Genomic DNA, 19,881 nt, shown 5'->3' with positions numbered 1-19,881 from the left:
TGGTTCTTTCTTAGAGTAATGAAGTTGTTTACTATTGAGAACAGTGTTATCCAATAGACATATAAAGAGGGATACAACTGCAAGTCATATATGTAATTTATATTCCTAGCAGTCACTCTAAGTAAAAAAGCAACAAGAAAAACTAATTTTAATAATATGTTATTTAAATTACCATATAAAATATTATTTAAGCATGAAATATTTATAAAAATTATTGTTATATATAAATTATTTTTTCTTTCTAAGTCTTTGAAATTCAGGGTGGCTTTTGCACTTACAACACTTTGTAATTTAGACTAGCTACATTTCAAAGCTTCATAGCTCCAGTGACTAAGTATCATTTTTCCCTATTTATGCTTAATTTTTGAGAACTTATGGCCAAACATAAGGGCTGCTCCTTGAAAGCCTGAAGTTCATGGCATGGATATTGTCTGGTTTCAGTGCATTTATTTAATCTTATTTAGGCCTTGTCACTTTTTCTTATTTATAGTTACATTTTGAGTCTACATTGTGTGTGTGTGTGTGTATATATATACACGTCATTTCTATTCTTTTAAGGATAAAATGGAGCACAAGTAAGAAAGTAAGTATATATACAAAAATTTAAAAAGGAAATCCCAAACATATTTTGGACACCATTCAAAATATCAAAATGTTCAATTCTTTTAGGTGAATATTGTACCAAAACCACACTTAAAATAAATCTTCATTGCAAAGAATTACATTTTTGACAGTCTAGGAGAAAGAAAATATGCACTATAGGAGGGAGGTAACTGACAACCCCACCTTTTTTTAAATTTTTTCTTCAGGGTAATAATCTGGTGAATTAAGTTAATGCAATCTTCTAAGAAATTACTTACACAAAAAATGATTTGCCATTCTCATTCCAATTTTTAGATACACAGAGAGTCTGGAAGAACAGAGATTACTTTCTGAAGTTTTAAGGGTAATCAATATGTTATTCATACCAATTTTTCATATGTCAGAAACAAAGATTGCTAAAACATAAAAAGTTTCAAATCCTCAGCTTTTTCTTCCTGAGAAAACTACTTATTTGTTGTACAGTGCATAATTTTACGTACGTAGAGTTGACTGAATGATTCTAATATGATTTTTCATTTGTATGAATGATGTTTATCCAATATCAAGGTTTATCCAATATCAAAGAAACACCTTGAAATTTTGAAATACCTTTTTGCAGATTTTAAGGTTGTTTCAAAATGCCCTTGAAACTTTCACACCAGAAATATATAGATTTTTGGCTGCCCCAAACTCAACTAGCACAACACCAAAAAATTTAGTTCAATAAACATGTAAACATTAGTTTGTCTGCTTGTAGGTCAGAATTTTTGGTCATAAAATGTTTGAAATGAAAATGAGAAAAATTAGTCAATAAGAATAATTCGCAACAATAAAGTTTCAGGGACAATTGGTTCTCAGTCCTAAAATCTGCTTGGACCTCTCCTCTGAGAGATCTTTTGTGAGTCCCTCTCTAGGCTCTGCTTCATACTATTTGCCTGCTCATTCTCTGATACCAGCTTTCATTGAAATATTAGGGTCACACCGCTACTGACTCCTAGCTCACTTTTCTAATCATCAATTCTAGAGAGACAATGGTGCATAGTTTCTAATAAAAATAAACTTTAGGAAGAATTCTGATTTCCTGTTGTGGTTTTGGGAAAACTGACTGAACAAATCAGGAGAAAGAGTTGCTACAACTATCCCAATTTAGGTGAGTAGATCAAGCATTGGGGAGATAGGGTCACTTGAGATGATGGTACCTCCTACTTGGAGATGTTTGAATGACATGGAGCAGATCTCCAAAAGATGGTAGGGGAGAGGACACCAGGGTGCTATGACTAGAAGGATGGCATGATGCAAATATTTTTCACTAAGTTCAATGCAAATTTTTGTACCGTTGGGCTTGTTATTTAGAGACCTTTATAGCTTTAAAAAATGAGTTATAGATATTTAAATGATATATCCTTTAGATATTAAGTCTAATAATGAGAAATGGCTGGAGAATATATAACATGTGTGCTATGTTAGAAATTTCATTCAAGGAGGAACAACAGAAATCCCAAAACAGTGGCTTAAGGCAGTTGATTGCTTTCTCACACACACACAAAAAAAGCTAGAACGACAAAATGGGAATGGTGTGATATCCCCATCTTCTTCAGGGACCCTACTTCCCTCAATATGTCTGGCCTCACCACTCTAGGTTTTTAAATTCCCACACAACAAATTCTACTTATCTGCTAGAATTTTGTCACATCATTATAACTCACTACAATGGAGAAATGATGATTTTCGATTGCTGTACTGAATAATATGTTATTCTATTGCTAAAGAAGGGGTATTGGTTGGTAGCTGTCTCAATGAGCATACCTAGTTTCAAGGTACTTGAAATACATATTAAACCCTACATATATTCAGGCTATCATTGTTTTGAAGTTGGTTTCTACTTTAAAGGGAAAGCTTATATGAATTAATGCATGCAATAGGCCCTCAAGTTAGAGACAGAAGGTTGTTGTGGTAGTTAGATTCAATTGTTAACTTGGCCAGTTGAAGGCACCTAGTTCTGTTGCTGTGGACATGAGCCAATGGTACGTGAACCTCATCTGTTGCTGATTTACATCTGCAGTCAGCTAGGAGGCGTGCCTGCTGCAATGAGTGACGTTTGACTTAATTGGCTGGTGCTTAAATGAGAGAGTACAATGTAGCACAGCCCAAGCAGCTCAGCATTCCTCATTTCAGCACTCACAGCTCAGCCCAGGCCTTTGGAGATGCAGAAAGAAAACACCCTGGGGAAAGTTGTCAGAATCCAGAGGCCTGGAGAGAAGGCCAGCAGAGACCATCCTGTACCTTCCCACGTAAGAAAGAACCTCAGTGGAAAGTTAGCTGCCTTTCCTCTGAAGAATCAACAAAATAAATCCCCTTTTATTAAAAGCCAATCTATCTCTGTTGTGTTGCATTCCACCAGCTAGCAAGCTAGAACAGATGTCTCTAATATCGATACTCATCTAGTAAGTGTTGGAATATTCTTAGTATTTCAAAGAGAAAGTTAATAGTTACCTGACCATCTCATTAAGCTATTAGAAGTATTGATACCATCTTAGATAACATTCGAAGAAAGTTCCTAAGTAATCTTAGTGATACTATTCAAAAGTTAAAAGGAAGTAATTAACAACCAAAATAGTACTTCCACAGTCCTCCTTTTCTATATAGTAAACTATATAAATAGCATGTCATCAGGAAAAAGAGTAATCTGAAAATACCAGATCATGATGATTCAGATCACATACATTTGTGACACTTCCAGCAAGTTCATTCTCACATCTTTTCCACCCCTTTGGAGATTTTCCTAGGGAAAGTGCTAATATGGTATTTAAGTTCAATTTTAGTTAATGAAAACAAATAACTTAGTTATGTAAAAGAAATTATAAATCCATTGCTAAGATAAATAAATTGAGTTACCAAGCAGAAGCTCATTTCTTTATCATGACCCACCCGGCATATTAATTAGATTTTATTCTTAATTGTTTAAGTGTGCTTAGAAAAAATATTGATATTATTAAAAACTTTACTAATGATATCTTGAAATTCATGATATTCTTCAACCAAGTTAACAGAAGCATTAAAGGAAAAGAAAAATTAATTCAATAAAAATCTTAGTTTGGTTAATTTCCCTGGCTAATGCATTGCAAGTTGCACTACATTCACCCAATGGAAACTCATCAGGCAATTTAATTAAGAGCTATTCATTGAATATAATAGTACCCCTTTTTGTTGTTAGAATAAATCTGTGCTTTTAACATGCAGATACACTAGATATTCTCTTATCCCATTAGGGCTTTCCCCCTTTCTTCTCTCTAACATAGAGGCAAAGTTCCTTCATCTCCTTTTTGTTCCCTAGAATTTACACTTAAAGTTATAACCAATCCATTCTCAATGGCTATATATTCACACATTTTATGGATGCAGCATTATTCATTTAAACGTTTTCCTATTGCTAGATATGTACTCTCTGTTTTCAACATTATACTATTGAAAATAGTGTGATTTAACTTTGCCTACAGGTGATCATTTCCTTCAGATAGGTTCCTCAAAGTGTCGTGACTAAATCAAAGAATAAATGCATCTTTAAGAATTTTAATCCCTATTGCCAAATGCTTCAAGGACATATACCTACTTACATTTCAATCAGTAGTATATGAAAATGTGTAACTCACTGACCCAAAGAATACCAACTTGAAAGCATTTATCATCTTCAGTGTGCTGTACACCATATATATATATATATTTTATTTTAGACTTTGACTACAAAAGGGAGAGAAGAATTAAAATAGCTGAAAAAACATGGGCTTTTGCTGTATCTTTATTTTGATTTTTGAAGGTTGGAGAGATACATATTTTTTAAATGTTGAATGGAATAAAATTTAATACAGGGGTAAAAGATAAGCAAAGGGGTGCTGGTAAATGTTTAACAGTCAGCTCTCTGAATATAATAAAATATAATAAACACATGTATTTGAAACACTTGATTATTTTAATGGGGCAAATATTCCCACCACTACCAACTTGATATCAACCAGCTCAGAAAATTCTCTCATAGTTATCAGTTGGTTCTTTGGAGTCAGTACAAGCCAGCTTCAGCTCACCAAGTGGATAATGAGAATCACATAGGCAGAGTCATTATGAAGCTGTTAGGAGAAGGGATGCAGATGTAGAAGATTTAGCCTTAGATAAGAAAAGGGACACCTCTGATTTCATTAAGCAGGAAGAAGTATATGATTGGTACAAATGATGTATTAAGTTAAGGGCTTCCTAACTGAAAACATTTATTTTCTACACAGACATAGTAAAAGAAGTCATCTGTTGAGAACAAAGGGGAAGATACGGAGATGTTAAGAAGAATGGAAAGGTAGAGAATAAAAACACAAACTGCCTTAGAGTTACTTCAGGAGGACCTCTTTTGTTGCTCAGGTGTGGCCTCACTGGATGTAGCATTATTCATGGATGCAGCATTATTCATTTAAACGTTTTCCTATTGCTGGATATATACTCTCTGTTTTCAACATTATACTACTGAAAATAGTGTGATTTAACTTTGCCTACATGTGATCATTTCCTTCAGATAGGTTCCTTAAAGTGTTGTGACTAAATCAAAGAATAAATGCATCTTTAAGAATTTTAATCCCTATTGCCAAATGCTTCAAGGACATATTACAACCAACTTACATTTCAATCAGTAGTATATGAAAATGTGTAACTCACTGACCCAAAGAATACCGATTTGAAAGCATTTATCATCTTCAGTGTGCCCAACTATGCAAGTAAAATTACTGCCCTCCCCCCCCTATGTAGGACATGATATCTAGGGGTGATAGTCTCCCTGGCAGTGTGGGAGATGACTCCTAGGGATGAGTCCAGCCCTGACACTGTGGGGTCAACAATGTCATTCTGACCAAAATGGGGAAAAGAAGTGTAACAGATAAGGTCTCAGTGGCTGAGAGAGTTTAAATAGAGTTCAAATAGAGTCAAGAGGCTACTCTGGAGGCAAGCAAGCTTCAGTTAGACATTGCTACCTATGATAACTTGCCAAACCCCAATCAAATCCATTCCAGCCAACCCTAAAGAACATCTAGGGCAATATACAAGATTCTACAAAGGTTCCATGCACCAGGGTAACTTTCAAAAAACCTACAGCCTACAGATGGGTCCCTGGACCAGATAAGTCCTGATATCAAGAGGGCTCAGCCTCTCTAGCACATCAGCTAATTCCACCTCCCTACCCCATATTAGTGACAGCCCCTTCCAATGTGAAAAAAAGTTAGAATGGGCATAGCCCAAACACCCCTAAAGAGTGGGAGAAAGATCAAATGTGATGGTGGAGTTATACAGAGAAGGTAGGGTTTAATAATGAGTATGAGTTCTGAGTCATTAAATTGATATTTCTTTTAGTCTCCAGTATCTTAGAACAGCTAGAAGTAAAAACCTAAAATTGTGGAATGGTAACCCATACCAAACTCTGAAATCTGTTCTACAACCAATTGTTGCACTGTGCTTTGAAATGTATGGCTTTTTTGTATATATGTTATTTTTCACAGAAAAGGAAAAGAAAAGTCAATTGTGAAGATAAAGAAATATTTATTCCTTCTAGCCTTCAATGTTCTGGAGCAGCTAGAAGGAAAAATCTGAGATAATGGTATGGTAGCCCATGACAAACTGGGATTTGTCAGGTAACTACTTGTTGAAGAGTGCTTTGAAAACTGTTGCTTTTTTATTTCTTTGCTTTGTATATATGTTATATTATACAATGAAAAGTTAAAAAAATAAACAACAACAACAAAACAACACAAGCTGCCTAGGGAAACATAAGAAGGTGTCAGAGAAATACTATGAGCCCAGCTGAGCATTGTGATTTTAGCAATTAACAGCAATGGCAAACCAAATGAATAGACGGTGTGCCATCCAGAGGCAGAAACTCACATTTTGGAAGGAAAAGGCAATTAACTGAATACATCCATAGTTGGGCATTTTCCAAAGTTACAAGGATACAAGTATAATGTGGAAAACAAAATTAGGATCTTGGGGAGAAGTGGCTGAATAAGGCAATATTGAACCCAATTTGGGTAATAAGGGAAGTAAAAACAATAGGAAGCCAATAGATCAGAATATAGTAGAACAAAACAGGAATACAATAGAGGGATCAATGGAGGGGAAGTCCCATTATCTCATCGAGATGATGGAAATAATAATAATAATAGCAACAACAGAAGCTAAATGGTAAAAGTTTTTCATAGGAATTAAAGAAATTAATTAATTATTTCCAAGGTGGACTTTATTAATATGGTCCTGATTGAAAGTGGTTATCAAGCTGAGTGGCTTAAGTGTGGATGAGGTCAATGGCATGGGATGTGAGGAAGAAGAAGTCTGGAGAGTCCAAGACATTGAAAGGACCATTTCTTTTAAATATGAAGATTGAAGACAACCAGGGAAATAAGAATATTTCTGATATAGAGACTAATAAATGGCAGCAGCAGCAGCAGTGCAGAGGGTTAGGTTGTTACCATGGGTAACATGAGCCTCAAAGGAGCGGAAGTGGAGGAGAAATAATTAAGAAATGGCATACCCTCTGCATCTCCAAATGTCTGAGCTGAGCTGCGAGTGCTGAGATGAGGGATGGAAAGCTGCTTCGGTTGCTGCACTGAGCTAGCTTCTGACCTCTCTCTTAAGCCTCCGGCTAATTAAATGAAACATCACTCATGGCGGAAGGCACTCCTCTTGGCAGACTGCAGATAGAATCAGCCACAGATGAATTTCACATGCTAATGATTCAAGTCTACAACGACAAAAGTACACACCATCACCTTGCCAGGGTGATACCTGAACCTACCAGATCATGCAGAATGGCTTTTCTGAGGGTACATGGCAGTTTTCAAATAGGCACAGACTTCAAAATAGGGAGATCATCCTGGATTATCTGAGTGGGCCTGATATAATCATATGAGCAATTAAAAGTGGAAACGTTCTCTGTTTGGAGTCAGAAAGATGTGGCAGATTAGAAAATGAGGATGTTTTTCAAGCACAGAAAGTAATCTACCCACTATTTTTGGTTTGAAGATAAAGGAGGGCACTGGTCAAGGAAAGTCCTGCAACCACAAGGAAGCTGAATTTTGCCCACAATCTTAATCAGCATGGAAGCAGGAAGCAGAGTCTTCCCCAGAGCCTCCTTCCAGAAATGCAGTCTTGTCCACACCTTGATTATAGCCTTGAGACGCCCTAAGAAGGACCAATTAAGCCTGACTTCTGACCTACAGAACTATGCGACAGTAAACTTTTGTTGTTTTAAGCCACTAAATTTATGGTAATTTGTTATCCAGCAATCGATAACTGATAACATATGATAACTGATAACACATGATTAGAATACTAATCATTTGGCACTACTCCAGATCTACTCTGCAACTTTATTCCCCCTGTTCTGTACCCTGGGAAGAGGACTTGAAGGCTTCCTTATCCTCTTATTTCCAGTTGGGTTAGCCGATGAGGAGAATCAGCATGAGATCAAAAGGCAGCAATAGAAAATGGTTCAGGAATTTATTCCTGGCTCACTCTCTGTGGGGTCACCTTGAGTTGATGTAGCTTTCTGTTAAAAGCCACAGCTCCTAACACTGGGCCTCCACCATAGCTACTCTCTTTTGATTTCCATACTGTTCTCTCTATTCTACCTTCAGCCTAGGAAGGGAGATGATAACCTGCAGAGGCGGCACTGAACCATCTTTGTTGGTTTCCTTTAGGCTTGCCCACATATTTGAAAATAGTCTCTAGTTAAACTCTCCTCAAATCATGGAGTTTGTCTGTGCTTTCTGATTCTTGCCAGTACCCTGGCTGATAGATCTGGTTTTGACTTTCTCATCAGGGATGGCTATGCATCCCTGAATGATGAGCAGATATTGCAAAGATTAAAAGTTTTGTCTCATCTCATTAGCTGGCAATACTGTTCTTAAAGGAAATTCATTCCAATGCAGAGAGATAATCCTCTTGTTAATATGCTGATGGAAGTTTTCTCTGTGTGTGTGTGTGTGTGTGTGTGTGTGTGTGTGTGTGTGTGTGTGTGTGTGTTTAGCCACAACAGTATGAGGATGCAAAATCTAAGCTTTGCCCAGCTTCCAGTTTGAAAAAGCATACACATCATTCCAAGGTCAGAGAAAACAAATGTCAAAATAACAAGGCCACAATTTCCTGTTCTAATCCCTAAATAAATAAAACTTTGAACATTTTCTGCAAACCTGTAGTCAAAGCTACCTCATCTCAAACTTTTTCAATACTAATGGCTAAACATATATTACATTTACAGATACAATAACCAGGTAAAAGTTGCAGTTCTCCCACAACAAAAGGACTATACTAAGCTTGGAGTCCTTTGTAATTAAGCTTTTATTTCTTCCTTCAAATATTTGTTTGTATTTAGTTATTCAGTTCTCCTAAAGTCTAACTCCCTTTTATGCTTTACAAATAGATTTTCCGTGCAAAATACCTTTATCAAAAGTTATTTTAGAAATCAGCCGTGAGAAGGCATACTGACTATTTATAAACCATTGTCTTAACTCAGGAGTCTCATTAAATTTTCTCAAACTCTATAGAAAAAAAGATAGGTATAGAATACAATATCCATTTTACAGTTGAAAAGGAGGTTTAAGGATTTGTAGAAGGCACTGAGGCAACTTCTTGTGTGGTGGTTTAACTATACTGGGATAATGCATCCCATTGATGGGCACCTACAACTTTATCTGCACTCCACAGACATACCCCACACTGACTCATGCCTTGTCCAAGTGAAAATGTAATTATTCCAGCTGCACAGGAATATTCAATATTTTCAGCAAGACTCTAACTGAATATGGCCACAACACACATGCAGTCAGGATTTTTTTTTTTTTTTTTGTATGCTGTACAGCGGGGTCACATTTCAGTATTTTTCCATGTGGCTATCCCATTATTGCAGCACCATTTGTGAATTTTGTTTGCTTGGTTGGTTTTTGCTTGTTTGAGGTTTGTTTGCTTTGCTTCTTTGTTTGGGAAGTGCATGGACCCAGAATCAAACCCGGGTCTCTGCAGGGCAGGTGAGAAGTCCACCACCAACGCCCCCTACAGTCAGTATTTGACCATGTGTCTATGTGCTTTAAATGCAGCCAGTAAGGAAGCACTTCACCTAGGTTAATAACTTCTGGATTGGAAATAAATGCTTTATTATAGCGATCATAGTCATCCTCTAGAATTGTTTTTACTCTATTTTCCACTCTCCTGAATGATCCCTCCAAGTATTTACACAAGGAAGAGGAAGTCAGCATCCATTGCAAAAATAATGCTCGCCTCTTGTGCTGCAATTCTAATCAAAGTGACCGGCTTCAGGTGATCTCCCAGGGTCATTTGCACTTGGTCTACACTAGCGAGAGAGCCTGGCATAACAGCTGCAGGGGGACTCTGAAGTCTGTCCAAACAAGGTCACATTCCACTTCTGCCATGTACTAGCCTCTAAAGCTTGGGCAAGTTACTTAAAATGGCCTTCAAAACATCAGTGATAAGCCCTACCTCACAGGCTTATTTTGAGGACTAAATTATTTAATACAGTATTAGTGAATTACATAGGTGTGTGGCATAAAAATAATTGTTAAATAGATGAAAATTAGTTATGCAACTCTCTTGATTATGACATTTTGGGACAAAAGGCTGCATCAAATTCATAGACACTGGCATACAATGAGGTGCTCACTTGTTAGTTTTATGGAATTTAATTAAATGAAATGGTACAGGGTGATATACCTTTCAGATGCTTAGGAGAGACAGATTCTGGATCATAAAAGGAGTAATGAGTAGTTTAAGCATGCTCTTAAATTTGGAAAGCACTATATGAGCCACTTTTTCAAGACATCCATCTCTGATTTGTGGCATTATATGGTTCAGTAATTTCATAATATCAACCATGGGATGATGTTGAACTGAGTGTGCTATTGAAATTGTGACAGAAATACATATACCATGTTTAAAGAACGATAGTTAGGGTATGATTTCTTAAAAGTAAAGCACAGGCATAGGAATTTTGTTTATGAATTTGCTTTATACTAATATTATTTGTATACATATCTTGAATAAAACATCATTATTCTATGCATCTTAGCATACTGCTTCAAAAAATAATTAATTCAATTTGCTTTTGGGGGAACTACATACATTTTTCAAAGTAAATTGTCAGTTATGAAAAGAAAAATTTGTGCCATTATCGGTTAAATTTATACTTAAACTATAATACAATATATTCTTAATATGTTTTATATTTTTTTACAGCTTTATGTTTGCCTGTGCAATAGCTAATTTATAGGCAGGCTATTATAGCAAGATAAGAAAAAAGAATTGAGGCTATTATCTGGATAATACAATCATAATAATAATTTGGTCTCAGTCAACCAGATAAATGCTTTAAATATTTAAATCATGATAGCTAGAAAATATGCTTACTCTATCTGAGAGCTTAGCACTGTGCTCTTTGTACTTAGTTCCCAGCACATTGACCAGACCTTCGCAGTTCTGCTTGCAGGAATAAGGTAACAGAATAGCATCCAGAACAACCTGTGGCCCAGTGAATCACTGACTTCCTCCTCAAAAGGCAAAAACCTGACATTAGTGAGGATCAACTAAGAGAGGAGTCATGAAAATCCTGTACATAAAAGCTTGCACATCAATATCTAAAGCTAATCACTGAAGTGGGAACAACGAGATGTGCCTGAGGCAACCCTGAATTGAGAAACTGCTCATGCCCTCTTCACAAACATCCAATGTCATCGCTGACCTGACAGGAATGAATCATGTGGACTTGATTCACATGATTACTTAGTTTTTGACTCCTACTCCCTTTCCTTTACCTATAACAACCCTAACTCATACCCATTTTGAACTGGTTTGGAGAAGATTCCACCAGTTCCTTGCAAAGTGCACTTAACAAAAATTACCTTCACACTGGGTCATGTTCCTCCTTTGTAGCAAGGATCAGGGTGGCCCTTCTTATTGGAAAGAGCCATCCTTGTGGTATCAACCGCATGGATAATTTTCTATGCCTTTCTTGACTCTATTTTATTAAATAAATAATAAAATTAATATTTGATTAGAAACACATTAGGGTGAATTATTTTTAAAGGAATATTTCCTTAAAAATCTAGTCTGAGAACCCATATTTTGAAATCTAGATAAAATATTTCTAAATAATTAAATGTTATTTCTAATAAGCAGAAATTAAAAGGCAATATACCTTCAGTAGCAGAATCACTTAGAAGAATGAAGCTTTAAGTATGAAATGAAAAATGCCTTTTTAACTGGATGACTAATGCATGAGGAATTCACATTTTTCTTCAGCTGAAAAGTAACTGATGAAATCAATTGATAAATAGTTGACATACAGTTAAGATTTGCTGAGAGGGAAATACCTTTGATAAGTGAGTAATAGCATTTCTCAGCTATCTGAGGAAAATTGCTTGACTGGCTGAACTGTACATGCTTTTAAAAAATCACTAGATTACTAATCACTATAAGACCAGAGCTGCCATCCAAACCTTCAGTAAAACCAATATTTACTTTGTAAGTTTTTTTTTAACTATTTAACTAATGTTATTTGTTTCATCCTTTGGTAGATGAGAAAAATACACTACAAAATACGTTATACAGAGGACAGCTCAGAGTAAACATTATTAAAAACACAATCTACGTTCTATCCAGGGCTGGTGACAAGTTCAGAAGAAAACCACAGAGGCCTTCAAAGCCACATCTCAGCTTCAGGGAATGGATCCTCTGTCCCCTTGAGTCCCTCTTTACCTCAGCCTCAGCATACATTAGCATCCCTAATCAGGTGGGCGAGGGTAGGGTTAGAGCGGCATTGAGTGGAACTGATGAACTCTCCATCCACCGAAGCAGCAAGGAATTCCCAACCCTCAAAAGGGGGGGAAATGACCAATGTTACAATTGCCATCTCAAAAAACTCCTCCTGCATCCTACTGGCTTTCAGGCAGCTGTCTCAAGTCTTGGTTTTCTCAGACCCGGGAATTCACTTAACCATCCTTGGCTTCTGTCCTTTCACTCAATACCCGGTCTCTAAACATGGATTGTCCTAAAAGGTTGCCTCAGCCCCCAAGCAAGCTTATGGACACGGAGATGCAGACAGCACCCGTTATACAGAGAAGTCACACCCATCTTTGACAACTGCGTGTGCATACAAACACAGCACCAAGGGTTCTATCTCAGCACACAGGCTCCCTGCCTCACTTTCCCCTCCCCAGCAACTCCTAGAGTGTGTCGTAAAGACAGAGGGGTACCAAACAACTCCCCCTACAGGCTCTTTCAGCTAGGACCAACCTGATGGGAGGGGCTTGAAAGAATCCACAAATCTCTAAGCCAAAAATAACTTCTTCACAGCTGTGCCTGACTTCTCACAGAGTGATTGTGCTTATTTTTATGTTCTCTAATTTTATCTTTTTTTTTTCTCCTAACAAGGTAAACAACATAATCAATTTATATTCTATTTACCATACAGGGCTCTTTTGCGGCAACTAAATGAATGTAAGTAACCATTAGCATGTTAAATTTTTTTGCAAAACTAAAGATTATTAAATATTTCACAGTGTTCTTGGAGTCTTCAGCACAAATATCTAGCTTACTTATAACAAGAACTGAATGGTTTTTTAAGAGGTTCTGTAATAAACAGACCCAATCTACAATGGAAATACAGAAATACAGTAATCAAACTTTCCACACATCAGTTGTAGGAACCAAGCATTAAATATCTGACTCTTACTGACATTTTAGAATTTAATTCCTCTACTTAAAACAAAATGAAAAGAAATAGAATGATAGAAAGATATTGTATATTTTAACTAACCAAAAGGACATGGTATATGTACTTGTTAAACCACGTCTTGTTAAACTTCGAGAATGTATTTCTCAGTAATTCATGTCAAATAAATGTTGCGTGTAAAACATTTTTTTAAAAACTGATTTTTTTCTAGATTATGGCAAATCTACCCCAGCAAAATGTTTTACATAGCCATGGAAATCAAGCTCAAGCTCCAAAAAAAAATTCACACTATTACAGTTTATAATATCACTTCTCTGTCTTGTAGAGCAAAAGAAATAATAGTATATATAGAGCGCTGTATATGTGCAGTCTATTACAACTGTAGAATGTATTCCAGTGGTCAGGTCACGCAAATAAATAGGGACACCAACAATCTACTATAAGATTTATGTGATCTTAAATTTTTGTTTAGGACCATAGTGCCATTGCACAGCAATTGATTAAAAGAAAACTGTAAATTACTGGGTTTGAAAGAAATATGTCTTCTGGATAAAATTTTATGATCCTCAACTTTTGTGCATTTTATGATTTAGGAAAAATGCCAAAGTACAAATGACTATATCGTCCATTAGTGTAGGTTGAAAAGACTGACTAATTATTTATCCTACTTTATCAAAAGCATAGTTAGCGATTCTTTAGGAAGAATTTTATACTTTCCAGAAAAATAAATACCTATTTTTAATGCGGCAAATGGTATGATATCTGAATTTTAGCTATTGTAACTTTCCATATTTATTTATTTTTATTGGCAACATTTCTCAAACCTGTGACTTATTGAAAAGGTTCTCTTCATTACAATACTGAGTATTGAGTTGTGACTATACATAAGTCAAGTTGAAAAATAAAGGCAAAAATGCAATGTGACCATAATGAACTATATCTAGTATTGTCATTGTTGTCTGCCATGTATAACTCTCATTTATGTTATTATTCAAATAGCCCCAGATGTTTGCTTTCAAAAAAAAATCTGAGTGTCTCTGATGTAGTCATTTATTTATGCAATAGACTCTATAATTTTGCAAAATTACTTTTCATTGGTAGTGTAAAATAAAATCTTCAATAACAACTTTTTATAGCCATTCAGAATTTTGTCACCTATTTTATGGAAGAAAAGACAAAATACCACCCTGGAAAGAAATTGTTTGAAATGCACTGTAGGAAAAACCATCAGATTCAATGTATGCCATGTCATTGCTTCCGGGTATGCAGGTACTTAATCTTTTGAAGCTGTCATTGTGACCTTAGTTATTAACTGCCATACATTATGAAGACAATGTTTTTTTTTTTCTCTTCTGATACTGGCATCTTCCTGGGAAGTGTTACAGAATGAAATAAACCTGGATCTACAGAGAAAGGTAATCAAAGACCACACTTGAAATACTGCAGTATTTCCCTCCGAATGTCAACTTCAATTTGGACTATGAAGGCAAATAAAGGATGTGTTTCCACCATGGCGTACTGTTTACTAAATGCTTTGACAAAATACATCAGCCATCTCAGGCCAGCACTTTGGAGAACTGCTGTTGTCTAACCTGTGAAATCGTTTTGAATTTCTATTTCCTTTCTCTCAAGATTTGAGATTTTGATTAGATATTTTCCAACCTCCTTTCCATCCATAATATTCTTTGTTGATGAATTTAAAAAGTGATTTCAATCATCTGATTGCTTCAGATGATGTTGTCCGAGGTTTATATTCCTTCTGGATGCCTGTAGCACTTTAACCAGCCTAATTTATCGTATTGTGGAATTTTGAAGAGACTCCTATAGTAATTTCTACTGTTAACATTCTGAGGTCATTTAAAATGTGTTGATTATAGAAATTAAAAAAGGCATAATGTCTGAAAAGAAAGGATCCTAGACAGAAAGCAGAATTGAGTTATCACCTGGTCAAAAGGCCAAAATATTTTGCTAAATCTTCCTTAAAAAGTGCAAAGGAAAGTGGAAAGCAGAATGGGTTCCAGGATTTTCCAACAAGAAAGAATGAAGAGACTTCTCATAATGAGTTGATAAATGGTAATTTACAGTTATAAGCAAATAGCCATAGTTACACTTCCACAGATGATAATCCAGGAAGGGTTTTAGAAAAGAAGGGTCCTCAAAGAGATTAAAAAAGATTATGGAAGATTCTAATCGGATTTTCCTAATCTAGTTTAGTGTGTCCTGACACTAAACACACTAAACAATGTTGTTGTTTATCCAACAACATTCTAAAAATAAAGCCAGAAATTAGATGGTCATTTTAAATAATTCTTAGTAACTGGGGTCCTCTAATTGTGCTTAAAATATGAATAGAACGCAAATAGCTCAGTAAAATCATGTATTCAAGAATAGTTTTGCCTCCACCTCCTAACATAAGTACAGGATCAATTTAAGTTGGAACAGACATATTGCTATAAATAGAAAGTTTATTTTGGACCATGTAACTTTCATACTTCTTTTTTATTTTTCAAATTTTTCTTTGCCCAAAAAGCAGAGTTGTTGTACTGTTCCAGTCCAAAATCTTTGCTTAAAAAAACCATTAGGCATTTATTTAAACAATACAAATGTTATTTTCATTGTAATGAGAAAGTAACAGTTTTTGTGTGCTAAAATCTATTAACTGAAAAAATTAATATCACATCTCCTGTTGAGTACTCAATGATTATAAAATTACATAATTTAATAAAGTATATTAAATTTACATGGTCAAGTTTTTCTATTACAAAGCAACAACTACAATCACAACTGTATTGAAAACAAAATTTTCAATGCAAGCTCTCAAACTATTTTAATATGTCCTAGACTGAAGAAGACCTTGGGGAGAGTAGGAACTAAAGCAGCTGGCCTGTGATTCATTTTTCTCTTGATTACTGGTGGCTGTTCCTAAAGAAAAAAAGAAGGGGTGTAATCCAATATAATTGCCTTGTAAACATACAGATAGTTGACTTCCACTAAATAGACTAACAATATTCATTACAGGGAGATCGCTTTTTATACCTTTTCTAGCAGTACATTTCTGGTTGAAGATATCTTACAGTAAACTCATCTACAAACTATGGATTTATGAGGTATGGTTCCCTGGAGGACACCACATAAAATATACAACTTCCTCAGGCATAAAATAGAAATATTTCTTCACCTAAAATATTTCTACTGTGTGAATTGACCCACAAAACTCGGTTTAGAAGCCTCATGTACTATTCTGGGCTGTAAAGTGCATGTCCATTGTGGAAGGAAAGATGTGGAGAGACACACACATGTGAAAAACTCCTCTTTCTGCAGTGTATTCCTTATTTTACTAACTTTTTTTTTTAATTTTGAGTTTTTATTTATTAAACTATTTATACTTTCCCTATTAGTTTATCCCTCAAAGAAACAGATCTTTGGTTCATTCATGTACTCTATTTTTTCTATTTTCAAATTTATTAAATCAGCTCGTATATTTTCTAATTGCCTTCTTATGCTTTTCATACTTTATTTTTATGGTATCTTATTCCTTCTTGAGTTTTTTTCTGGCATCTTATTACTTCTTGGATTAAAATGATAGCTGTTGTCCTTTAATATCAAAATATTAAAGTCTAAGAACATGTCTTGAATATAGTTTTGCTTATATCCTATAATTTTCTACATATCATGTTTTCTTTTTCATTTTATTTTTTATCTATAAATTCTGTTTTGATTTATTTGTGGACCCTGGATATATCTGAGGTATTGTTTTTTAATTTTAAAGGTGTTGGGATATTTTCTCTAAACTATTATTATTTTCTGCTCTTGTTGCAATGTGGCAAATATCATTTTCTGTGATATTTCTCCTTTTGGAATTTATTATGGTTTATATTTTGATCTAAAGTATGATCAAATATTTGATCATTTGTTTTACATTCTTATTACAAAATAACACAATCATTTTAAAGCCAATATTATAAAAGTGTATAAAATAAGGAATACATATTCCCTCCATTTTCCCAGTACCAATATGTTACTTTTCTAGTTGCCAAAACAACTTTCAAGCAACAGGTTTGCTTAACAACAGGAATTTATTAGCTCACAGTTTCAGAGATTAGAAGGCTTGCTTCTTTCCAGGGCTGGTAACGTCTGATTAGTGAAAAATCTTTGGGGTTCTTTGGCTTTTCCACCACATCGCAACACACCTGGCAGTGCCTTCTCCTTTCTCCACTGGGTACCATTAAATTCCGGCTTCTGGCTGCTCCCCTGACTTCATCTTTTGCATCCAATTTCTCTTGCTTAAGAACTTCAGCCATGTTGTATTAACACCCACCCTCATTCCATCTGGGCACAACTTAGCTAATAACATTTTCAAAGACCTAATTGACCTTTTTTCACACCCAGAGGACAAGGGGTTGTAACTGAACATATCTTTTGTGGAGGACATGATTCAATGTCAATACACTCTATAGAGGTGATTATTGTGAAAAGGAAACATGATTGATTTTATAATTATTCTTTGGTTAATGACAAAATTTATTTCATTTGTTTATAGACTATCATCTTTGGTTGGTAGACAGACAGATAGATAGATAGATAGATAGACAAATAATGTTTTTGAAAAAATTACTAGATATCATTGATATTATTTACCTATTTCTTCTGTTTATTTCATTATTGCCCATTCTGCCAAAAAGGTACCAAACATAAAGACTGCTAGTATTTCATTCAGCTCCATTTCTTCTTTTATGTCTAACAGATTTGCAATTGCTTCACTACATGACCTATGTGCTTTCCCTTTTATCTCTACAAGAACTTGAAGTAATCATAGTTTAAATTTGATTTAATTAAAATTAAAGTTTACTTATATACTTCTAGAATTAAATATATATATATATATATTTGAGAGTTAGATTGGCATAACAAGGAATTTAGTAGTCATATTTGACAAATTGAGATTTTAGAAATATTTGTTATTATTAAAGTCTTTTCTTTAACACCTCTTTAAAACTTAGTTTCTACATTTACCAAATTTTGAATCAACATTTAATGTAATATTTGTTTAAATGTACGTTTGATTTGGTTTGATATTGGCCATTACTTTTAGATATTGATTTTTCTTGATTCTTAATTTTAATTCAGTCCATCAGCTGTATTATCTCATCCAAACTTTTTAATGACGTTTAAAAAGTCATATATTTTCAAAAGTTTGCTATACTGAGTTTTCCTAGCAGTAAAGTGCTACTACTTGGCTATAAATACATGCCTCAGGTTAAACACCAACCACTAAAACTCTGTTGATTCTGCTCAGTTGGCATCTGGTATTGATTGAGGTGGAGCAGCAAATGGTGGAAAGCTCCGAGTATGTACAATTTTTCTTTACTTTCAAAATTTAAAAGTGTCACCAGGATTTGTCTAAGTTCTCTTTCTATTAATTTTGCCTGGAAACGATGAGAAGTTTTGTTCTATAAAATCTAATCTTCACTGCGAAGGGTTTTTTTCTATTTTTTAAGGCCTGGATTATCACTTCTAGTCAACTTTTTCCAACTTCTTTTTTGGAAATACCTCTAATACCTAACAGTGAATCATGACAGTGCTCTTCATATCATCCGTGATCTTTCTCACAATTTCCAAATCTTCTCCCTTGAATCCTACCAGTAATTTGCACACACATTATCTACATTTGGATAGTTGTCAGTAGTGTTTGTATGGCTGTCTCACAATCTAGTTTTAAATTCCTCTATTATGCATTTGTTTTTTTTTTCTTGCACTTTTCTTCTTTTATCTAGCTTCCATTTCATATCAGCATAAATGCTTACATTGTTACCTTTTCAACTCATCTCAATCTTTTTTCCTTATTTTAAATTGAGGCATAATTTATAATAAAGTGCATAAACTTCAGTATACAGTAAGATACATTTTTGCATTTTTCACACCCATGTAGGCATGGCTTGCTCATGGAGACAAAATTTGTTTGTATCATATCATGAAATGAAGGCTCTAAAATTTTCTTTCACTCTCACCAAAAATCATTCCTATGATTTGTTAACATGACTACAGCCCCTTTTGTTAGAATGTTTTTCTTCTTTCTAGAAATAGTCATTTATAAATATCAATCTAATTCCAGTGATTTCAGTCATGGTCCATTTCAATGAAAGTGAACCTTCCTCAGATCTAAGCTGTTGTGTTTATTTGCATATGCTTTAGCTCAACTTCTGGATGTTTGTCCTATAAATCATCTACCTAGTGAGAATCTGTCATTTAATTAAGATAGTCCAACTTCTCCATATCTGACATTATGGAAGAACCTGATAATAACCCACTAATAAAGTTTCCTCAGACTTCATCTTAGACTAAGGGGATAGCAGCAAATTCTAAGTTGATCTTTAAGTGCAGTGTATTTACTGATTTTTAAAAACAAAAATACAAAATTAATAAAATTTATTATTTCTATTGAGCAGATATAAAACATGTTCAGTCTAAAGTGGAAGTTTATATACATTTTATATATATTGGAATATATTTTAGTAAACAAGCTTGTCTACAGTATC

General features: G+C 34.7%; 1 protein-coding gene across 1 annotated transcript in view; it reads right to left on the bottom strand.

Moving 5' to 3' along the window:
* CCDC85A (coiled-coil domain containing 85A) overlaps positions 1–19,881 on the bottom strand; it is a 627,527-nt gene that overhangs the window by 4,132 nt on the left and 603,514 nt on the right. The window lies entirely within an intron of this gene.

This window comes from Tamandua tetradactyla, chromosome 17, assembly GCF_023851605.1.
Source record: "Tamandua tetradactyla isolate mTamTet1 chromosome 17, mTamTet1.pri, whole genome shotgun sequence".
Classification (NCBI taxonomy): Eukaryota; Metazoa; Chordata; class Mammalia; order Pilosa; family Myrmecophagidae; genus Tamandua; species Tamandua tetradactyla.
Note: the sequence above shows the minus strand (reverse complement) of the source record. Positions and strands in the feature narration are given on the sequence as shown.